This window comes from Microtus ochrogaster, linkage group LG9, assembly GCF_000317375.1.
Source record: "Microtus ochrogaster isolate Prairie Vole_2 linkage group LG9, MicOch1.0, whole genome shotgun sequence".
Lineage (NCBI taxonomy): Eukaryota > Metazoa > Chordata > Mammalia > Rodentia > Cricetidae > Microtus > Microtus ochrogaster.
Genome location: NC_022034.1, coordinates 33,021,100 through 33,031,668, shown reverse-complemented (window position 1 = coordinate 33,031,668; position 10,569 = coordinate 33,021,100). Strand labels below are relative to the sequence as shown.

General features: G+C 34.9%; 1 pseudogene; it reads right to left on the bottom strand.

Annotated features, from left to right (window-relative positions):
* Positions 1-4,539, bottom strand: part of LOC101992340 — an 8,189-nt pseudogene extending 3,650 nt beyond the window's left edge.
* Positions 4,540-10,569: the final 6,030 nt, after the last annotated feature.

Below are 10,569 nucleotides of genomic sequence, written 5' to 3'. Positions count from 1 at the left end.
TACTACTTCACATGTGTAAAAACTCAAACATCATGAACATGTCTTTCTGCCTGTTGTGTGTCTGCAGAGGTGTGAGATTGCATTTATTGAAATGCAGTATTTAGATCTTCATTTCTGGGGGTAAAACTGTATGCCTTACCATAAATGCCCCTAATATGTGCTGTTTTTCAGTGAAGCTGTCTTCAAATCACCTAACATCCTTACCATCCCTTACTGTAGCTAGGTATGCTACTTAAAAAATAAAGCCAGAGCTACACAGTGAGAAAAAGAAAGGTGGCAAAGCTAACAAAGTGGTGATTCACTTGCTTTTTTTCTGCATTTTTGTGTTTATTAGTAACTTTGAACAACTTCTGTTTAGTTATTTGCATATTTTCCATGACTCCTAGTCCCCTCTCCTGATTTTTTTCTTGTTGTGCTTTTTGGATTTTTTTGTCTTTTTGAATCATAACCACTTTGATAATTCAAATGATAACTCTCAATTTTGTTACACAAAATTCTTCTTTGATGTTTGGCCTGTTGTTCTTTTCGTTTTTAAAAAAAAAAGGTAATCTCTTTAGGCACATGTTTCTCACTTTTTCTGTGAAGCTCTAAGTGTTTCTTTTTTATTTATGTTATGTTCATTTTAAGGAAAGATTACTCTCCTTGGGTATTATGAAGGATTTAAAAGTTTGTGTATTTTAAAAATTGTATTGTTAATAGAATTATAAGTAATTTTTTATGTGCTGTAAGCAAAAACTGGTAATAATCTCCCATTCCAATGGAACAAATTTCCATAAGTTTATTCCTTAAAATAAGCAAAACAATTCTCATCAATTCTCTCAGCTTCTGTATGCGTATTTCCAGACATCACAGAGCCATGCTGTGTACATGGTCTCACAAGTTGAAACCAAATTTGTAGCTGAGCTGAGTTCTCATATGGAGGTTTGTGTGTTTTTCCATATTCACAGTTAGGAAAGTTCTTTTCCTTGAAATTACCGACCCCACTTTCTTCTCAATTATTGGACATATACTCAACTTCTAGAGCATTCTCTTCTGCTCTTGTCAGAGAATGTCTTCCTATTAACAACATTCATGTCTACTTCAAGTCAGTAGGAAAGAATCTGGTACCGCTGCTTCTTGTCCTTGAAAAGAATTTGTATGATACATTTATGAGTGCTCCGTATAATTACCTTTTGATCAATTCAAAGCTGGCTGACTTAGGGACATTGATTATATACTCACAGTTCCATTGTTTTATGTTATCTAACCCACTTTGGAGAGTGATAATCCACATGTCCCACTATATTTACAAGTACAGTTGACATTTAATGTGGTAATGCAGGATCCAACACTCAAGCCAAAAAACCTTGGAAGAAACTTAGACATTTTAGAAATATGTTTAATGTCATTTATCCTTACAGAGACATGTGGCCCAGTCTCCTTTTGTTTCTCTTATTTATCAATATTTACCACAATCAGACCTTTCATAAGGGACATTTTTACATTGTCTGATTTCTTTTTAACTTTTCTTACTAAGTTTCATAGTGGAAATTTCATAACTCATCTCATTTTAAGTATAACATTTCCATCGTACCTTCTGATATCAACTTTACAATTTCTACAACCTCGTCCCACTCAGCGTCTCCTCAGGTATTCCTGGAACTTCAACTTCGATTTTAAGTGTAGAAGTTGTTGCTTCAAGTTAAAAACAAAATTGTTGTTTTTTAAATTTTTAATTGATTTTATTGAGTTATACATTTTTCCCTGGTCTCCTTCCTTCTTCTCTCCTCCCCTTCTACCCCCACCGATGGTCCCCATGTTCCCAATTTACTCAGGAGATCTTGGCTTTTTCTACTATTGTCCTTATCCATTCTTTAGTAGAGGAGCATCTAGGTTGTTTCCAGGTTCTGGCTATGACAAACAATGCTGCTATGAACATAGCTGAGCACATGTCCTTATGGTAGATTTGAGCATCCTTTGGATATATACTGTGTCTTGATGAAGGTTGTTTCTTAATTTTCTGAGAAATCACCATACTGATATACAAAGGGGATGTACCACCTTGTATTCCCACCAACAATGCAGAAGTGTTCCCTTTACCCCACAACCTCTTCAGCATAAGATGTCATCAGTGTTTTTGATGTTGGCCATTCTTACAGGTGTAAAATGGAATCTTAGAGTTGTTTTGATGTGCATTTCTCTGATGACTAAGGACGTTGAACATTTCCTTAAATTCCTTTTTTTAAACTATTTTAGATTCCTCTGTTGAGAGTTCTCTGTTTAGATCTGTACACCATTTGTTTTACTGGATTATTTGTACTTTTGATGACCAATTTCTTGAGTTCATTTTATATTTTGGAGATCAGATCTCTGTCTGATGTGGGGTTGGTAAAGATCTTTTCCCATTATGTAGTCTGTCGTTTTGTCTTGTTGACTATGTCCTTTGCTTTACAGAACCTTTTCAGTTTCAGAAGGTCCCAGTTGTTAATTGTTTCTCTCAGTGTCCATACTACTGGGGTTATATTTAGGAAGTGGTCTCCTGTACCAAATGCATTCAAGTGTACTTCCTACTTCCTCTTCTATGAGGTGCATTGTGGTTGTCTTTATGTTGAGGTCTTTGATCCATTTGGACTTGATTTTTGTGCATAGTGATAGATATGGGTCTATTTTCATTCTTCTACATGTTGATATCCAGTTGATATGCCAGCACCATTTGTTAAATATGCCTTTTTTCCATTTTATATTTCTTGCTTCTTTGTCAAAAATAAGGTGTTTGTTGGTGTGTGGATTGATATGTGGATCTTTGATTTGCTTCTGTTGCCCCTCTGCTTATTTTTATGCCAATACCAGGCTGTTTTCAGTAGTAGAGTTTGAAGACAGGGATTGTGATGCCCAGAAGTTCCTTTACTGTACAGGATTGTTTTTGCTATCCTGGTTTTTTTACCCTTCTATATGAAGTTGAGTACTGTTTTTTCAAGGTATGTGAAGAATTTTGCTGAATATTGCATAAATCCGTAGATTGCTTTTGATAAGATTGCCACTTTTATGCTATCTTTTAATTCTATCTACACAAGACCATGGGAGATGTTTCAATTTTCTGTTGTCCTCTTCCATTTCTTTCTTCAAAGAAATTCTTAAAATGCATGTTTAATAATTAATTATTTTTGTCGTTAATCATATATCTATATCTATATCTATGTTTCAGCTTTTATAAATACCTCAGTTTTTCTCTATATTATTCTTTGATCATCTATATATAGGCTATCTAAGTCATTTTTATAAACTATTATAGATATAAAGAAACATATTTTGTTTTGTTGATGATCTTTATCTTTTATTTTGCTCAGTACTCTAATTTTTGGAATTTAAATTTTCTCCATGTGTTATTACATAGACAATTGTTCAGGTAAAGAAGAATCATGCTTGATTTTCTAATTAGAACTCCAATAAAATCATAGATGAGAGCAGCAGTGACTTGCATCTATGTAGTGTTGTTAATGGGATTTCAGTGCTTCATTATCAAGAAGAAAACAGACTCTGTTTTGTGTATGTAATTAATAAAATGCATGTGAAGACTTTCCTGATATTTCAGATGCTTGCTACTATGCAGTGCTGTCTTTGTCTTTCAAGGATCATCATGAGTCACAAGGATGTAAAACTTGCCATACACGTAATCTAATTTCCTTCCTGATGACAGTCACAGACAAATTTAAGTATGAGAAGCATGGCAGACAAATTAAGAGTATAGAAGAAAACAAAGAAAAAAAAAACAGAGCGCACCACATTCGTGACTATGAACAACATATTTTTATTTTTTAGGGAGTACTGGTTGTATCCCAAAAGTCATCACATCACTGATAATAGAAAGTAGTATCACTGATGATCACAAATTGTCTACTGAAAAGCATCTAGACCATTTTTGTCAATAATCTTGAATATGTTTTTAATACACAGAGACTTCAGTTTCGAAAGTAAAACTAATCAAGTCAATGTGTTTGTTGCCTAGAGTGATTCTAACAAACAGCTGGAAATATGAAAAGCTGGGATTATTTTTTTTTTTTTGGCAAAGATGGAGTTGAATGTAACAATGACTTCATTTTAATGTGGAATAGCACATTGGTATTTAGTGACCAAAGACACAAACAAACTGTTCTCTTCCATAATTAGAATGGGTTAGAAGAGCACTAACTGTTTCAGAAAAATGTTGTGATAGAAATTATGATTGTATAGACAATGAACATATTGTGATTGAGTCACAGTGGAATGGGAAGCTTCCAGGGAAATAGAACGTCAAGGTATAATTTCTCAGGAGGAGGTATGATGCATAGTAGTCCTGACTAGCCAGAAATAATCTCTTCTCTTGTTGTAGCTACCATCATAACTTTGTCAAGAGTATATTTTTATTCTTACACAAACTAGAAAAGAATGGTTTCCTGTGACCTGAAATAAATGCTCAGGTAGGATTCACATGAAAATGAAGCTCTAGGGATCCAAAATCTTACTATTTTTTGACATGATAATCACACCTCCGCCACTGTTGCCACTTTCTAAAGCTACCATGGTTATTTCCTCTGAGCAAATTTATGATCCCTTCCAGTGCCATGGCAATAGTTTTCAATATGGAAAGATTTATAATAAATCACATCTGGACTTCAAACCCAAACTAGACTTCAAGCAGTACAACTTAAAGTCAAAGAGATATCTCACAATTTTAATGGTTTTTCGGAAAAAGTATTCAAAATACTACAAACATAATTTATTTATTTATTAGGTTTTCAAGACAAAACATGTAGGCCTTTGTATGTTTTATTCTATTCTATTCTCTATCATTAGCCTTTGCAATAAGGAATGCATTAATTTTAGCAGTCAATGTTCTGGTAGATAATGATTTAAGTATGTTACTCATAAAATGTTTGTATTGGATTTAAAATTACAAAATTGTTGGGGAGTAAATTGGACAAACTTCACTTATAGCAATGTACTCTCATCACTTGAGTCATGTACAAAGCTTCCCTGGCTCTAAAGCAGAATTACTGTTGGAATTACAATATTGTACAAGTGATAATGGTGTCTGTTATGCTAAGTGAGCATTCACTGTCACTGGGGAGTAAACCTTGAATCTGGGTGTTCATTACCCCAAATTAAAAGACATTCAATATCAATCTTCAATATCAATAGGTGCATAAGGAGAACTTAGCAGCAGCATTTTGTTCTGCATTTTTTTTTCTTTTAGATGAAAAATTGCGGAGTGATAAGATGAGTAAGCAACCTGGCTCAGGCACAGTCGTGTCTTACTCTGGAAGTTGACCCTTACAGGGCATTTACATTTGCATAGCTATCTTCAGTTAGTCATTGAACTACAGAAGCTATGTCTATCTAGTTTAGCAACTTTGAACTCAGAATTCTGACTCAGGGAAGGATGAACAGCCACTCAGTTTCAACAATGAATGTGGTAGGTATGTGTATTCTGACAGCAAAGTTGAAAACAACTAATTCAGACTACTTAACAGGCTCTTCAATTTTGAATCAATCTGTGCTTCTAAAAGTAGAGCACCTTCTCTCAATGCTTCAGAAATTATTCTTTCTGGCCATTAAGGCATTACCTTTGAAATTACACCTACATCTACTGTGTTCTGCCAGTGACCTGAAAAAGTAAATATATCACTAAATGACTTAATCTACATTCCATAAATTTGTTAATTTATTAGCTCTTCCTACCTTATATAAAGCCCTTTGTACCTGACTTCTCACTGTGTTGTCCTTGTCATCCCTTAAGATTGTCCACGTGGAGCTTATAGCAGAGGAGTGACATCTACTGAATTTCTACTTCCTCTCTTCCCTTCACTGGATACTAACTTTAAAAAAAGATGCACATTCTCTAAGAAATACACTGACACATGCATGTGATAAACAGTAAATTTCAGTAGACTTTGATTACCTGTGAAGAAAAGAGTGACTGATGAGTCCTGTGTAAAAGGACAGCTTTATAGAGTCATTTACACGCCTAAACTTTTATTAACTCTTTTCCATGTACAAAGATATATGTCAAACTATAGGGAATATGAAAAAGAACAGAAAGAAATGTCACCTTTTTTTTTTCAGAAAGAAAAGAGAATTATTATGTGAGATTAAATGTTATGATTTTTTTCACAAATCAGAAAAATCCACAAAATGCAGAAGGCAGTTAATTCAACAGAAGAAGAAATTCAAGTGTTAATTGACTACTGGTGAACTCTTTGATGTGACAACCCTGACTCAAAGACTAAAGAAGAATGATGGCTATTATCCTCAGTATCCACTCTGGGCCTCTACATGAACACACATTTTAGGTGCGCACACACATGGAAATATCTTCATACATACACACGGTCCTAGTTAGCTTTCTAAATACTGAGATTAAAAAGATGACTAAAAGACAACATGGAAAGGCAAAAGTTGACTTCAGCTTACAGTTTAGAGCCCATCATTAAAGGACATCACGTGAGTAGAAAGCAGGATCAGAACCCTCTGTATTAAGTCTCCTGTTTGAACTCAACAGAGTCTGCAAATGAAGAAGTGTTAACCTCAGTCACAGAAGAAATAAAGTTTCTGTGAATATGTAAAGGAATCCAAGACAATAGCCACTTGTGGTTCTTTTGCTATGATTTTCAATTGTAAGCAAATATTCAGTGGCATGGAATAACACAATACAGGATAAGACAACTGCAGGGTAGGATGCAGATGTACGACAGAGGGACATGATTAACACCCAATTGTGTTCCAAGAGGAGCAACAAAGTGCTGATCACTTACAGAATAAAACCAAGATGAGAGTGAGATGAATGTCTCATAAGACAACAAGCAAATCTGTCTCATAGAACGCAAAACTGAGAACCTGCCAAGGATCAGAAAGGACTGAATAAGACCTGAGAAACCACCCAGTGGCTTTTCAATCTTCTGCCTTTTATTTGTTTTGTGAATCTGCTGATTCTGTTTTTCTCAGTCTTCGCTTAGACTTCTGGAAGAACAGACGTAGGAAAAACCATGATTTACTGTTTTCAAGACAAGAACAGAAAACTGACATGTAGCTAACAGCCACGCTTCAGATTTTGGAATATTCTAATAATCTTATTAGGCATCAAAGGTCCTACCCAAGATTAATGGCCAGGGTACAAAACATATATTGTTTCAGTTCACTCTCATATTGAAGTATATTCTTATACAGATATTTAAGCATTAGACAACTGGATTACATAAATGGGTTTTTTAAAACTATGCAAATTCATATATCTGTTAATTGAGTCATTTGTTGTATTTGACAGTTAGTACAATGGACTAGTAACTCAAATGAGGAGACAATATTCTTAAAACTGTGTTTACACTCTTACTGCTTCACATACTTGGCCCCTTGCCTGTCTGAAAGAAGAACAAAGGTTGTGACACAGTGATTTTTAAGAGCTACAGCGATCTCACTTCCCCAATATTTAATTATTAGTTTTACTGGGAACTGCAATCTCCAGTCTTCCACATAGACTTTAATATTGTTAGTGTGTGAAACCACTAGCCTTGCTTACTGCAGTTTAGAGTGGTCATTGTTGTTATTTATTGCATTAAGTACATTTTAAAATATAAAGTGGCAAATTTAAATTGTTTTAAACTCATAGATAAAAAGGGAAACTCATTACATGTGGGAACTGTCACTGAGATGTCCCTATATTAAAGAGACTTACCCCATACACAGAAGGATTTATAGCCTATAAATGGGTTGAATAACACCACATAGTAATTAATATTCCAGGTAGCTGGTTGAGAATATGAAGAAAATTCTAAGAATTTTATTTATAATTTCAAAATTGCATGCTATACACTTTTGTAAAAGTACAGTGTGTGCTCTAGTTTAGCATTGCAAAAATTGATATAATCCCTAGCGATGTCAAAGACTGGAGTATAAACATGGATAAAGAAGGACTTTCATAGAAACTCTTGAAAGTGGAAACAAAATTAAACGTCTATTGCATCAATGCAAAATAGCATGTCTATAGACCTTAAAGACCTGTAACTCATGACAAGTCATGGAAGGAGCCAGTGATGAATAGCCACAATAACTACGTAGCCTTACCTAAAAAAGACAGTTATAATCAGAAAGCATGGCCGAAAAGATGGAAGAGGTTTTATGTGAGGATGAACCTGTGTGTAATGGCTGTCTGCAGTAAAAAGCACTCTCTCGGTGATTTCCAGCATTGCAAATGGAATGCCAAAGTAGCAGTCACTTCTGTGCCTCTTTAAAGGTGTTAGCTTATGCTAGAGACCAGTTAAGACAACAGAACAGATGCTTTCTTACGTGAAAGTTAGTTTGTATTGATGTTACACAGAAAAATTCTCAAGGTACAATAAGAGTCTGAAAGGGTAAATGAATTTCTTCAAAATGTCATAACACCTGACTTCTTATCTGAAACAACATTCTATAAATATAATAAGTTTCAGACATTAGATCCAGTGTCAGAGACAAGGTGTGAAGCAGCTATGCTTGTGGAGGCTAGTATAAAATACATATGCCTAAATTTGTGTTTTTTTTAATATTCACAAAACAATACATATTTAACATCTGTACTGTCCCTCCATGACAGTACCTCAAACCAAACATTATAATATCAGTGATGTCTACATCTCAAGCTCCCCATTTAGTTTATTTTGTCAAAGGCTCTTAAAGAATATTTTAGAGCCAATAAATATAAATGCCATCTTCAAATAACACTAGCATTGGTGGAGCACACCTTTAATTGCAGAACCAGGCAGGCAAAAGCAGGAGGATCTCTGTGAGTTCAAGGCCAGCCTGGTCTGCAAAGTGAGTTCCAGGAGTGCCAGAGCTGTAACACACAGAAACCCTGTCTAGAAAAACCAAAACAAAAAGATAGAAAAGAGATGAAACTAACAAAAATACAATGTGAGGTACTGAAATTCTAGGTATATGAAGTCTTGGTGATTTATAATTTTTCCTAAGAATGTGCTACCCTATAATACATAATACATGCCCAAATTAATCTAATCACACACATACACACACACACACAGAGATATGCACACACTCATGCACACATGCACACACACACACACACACACACACACACACATACACATTTTTCAGAATTACATTTCCTTTCCCAGTGCAACTGTGTAGGCATTATCTTCTAATGGGATATGAGATAATGACATAATGTCAAAGGTTATATATTCAAGAGTAGTGTGTTGGGGACTACAGTTAGCAAAGAACAAAGCCAGCTTTCACTGAACCACATGTGCTGTTCAAGGGAACCTCATTCTAAAATGGTTATCAGCTATTGTATCTTAAATGGCAATTATTCCACAGTAAATGAAACTTGCTGCCATATACACACACATGTAATAATTACTGTATTAATACCAGGGCTCCAAAAAGTCCAAGTTAGTCAAAAGAAGTGAATGGCATTTAGTGACTATCTTTTCATAGTTATAAAACATTTAGTAGCAATTTGTGAAAATAATTTTGTATTTCTCACAATGTAAGAAAAGACCAATATATCTGGAATGTGAGTGTTGTCCTGAGTTGCTACCCAATATTTTATAACCATGAAAAACACCATTCATAATTTTAGGCAGTAAGGATTTGTTGACAATCTGGTACCCACAAGATAATTATCTCATCAACCCGCTCTTTTCCATTTTCGTTTAATTTCCACTAGTGTCTATTCTAAGAGACTCATCCAGTGATCGCAGATTAAAGTCACCTTAGTATTTCATTAGGATAAGAATGTTTTATAAGATAAACATGACTAAAAAAGGATAAGGGAAGGAAAAAGATGGTAACTTAAACCCAATCTTGAGTGTAAAAATATCCCGTGCCAACTATGTGACACAGCAGGACTATACCTAGAAAGTTCTGACTACAGGGAGAAATGTAAGCCCTTCTCCCTGGAAGTTATGCTAACATTTCCTTTTACAAGAGTTTGACAGTGAATTCCCTATTGTGTATATAGTTTGGTTAATGTGCCTTATTAGTGTCCAGTCCATTCATTTACAATTCTTTAGCCTTTGATGTTGCAGGGAAACTGGGTGAATTCCACAAAGTGGAACTAATGCTTAGCAAATTCATTTGCCAAGCTTTCAATATAAATTTTGCACAGCAAACAGAACAACTCTCCATATGAATTACAGCAAAACGTACTTGCAACACTGGTGGTACCCATTTATTGGAACGAAGAGTTGTAACAACTTGCATGTAATTGTACTTGTCAGCGGCACCTACAACTTGAATGTAAGTTTTGAAGGACTACATTTATTATGTCAAAGGCAAATTAGCAGCTGCTCAAATGGGGATGGCAGAATTTTAATATAACATCTGCGGGACTGTTTTACATCTTTAGACTCAGCTTTTTCTCACCAGAGAGTTTTCAACCAGTTTCATTGAGAAACTTCTCACTCTATATGTTTCCTGCAGCGTTTCACATTCTCTATAGTAGCAGCTCACTTAACCGGCCTCATCGCTATCACCTTGACAGCCCTTTCCAATTAACCTTCAAGGTTAACATAATGCTTATCTGATTTATAAAACTGTCCTTTACTGCCATGTTAGCTT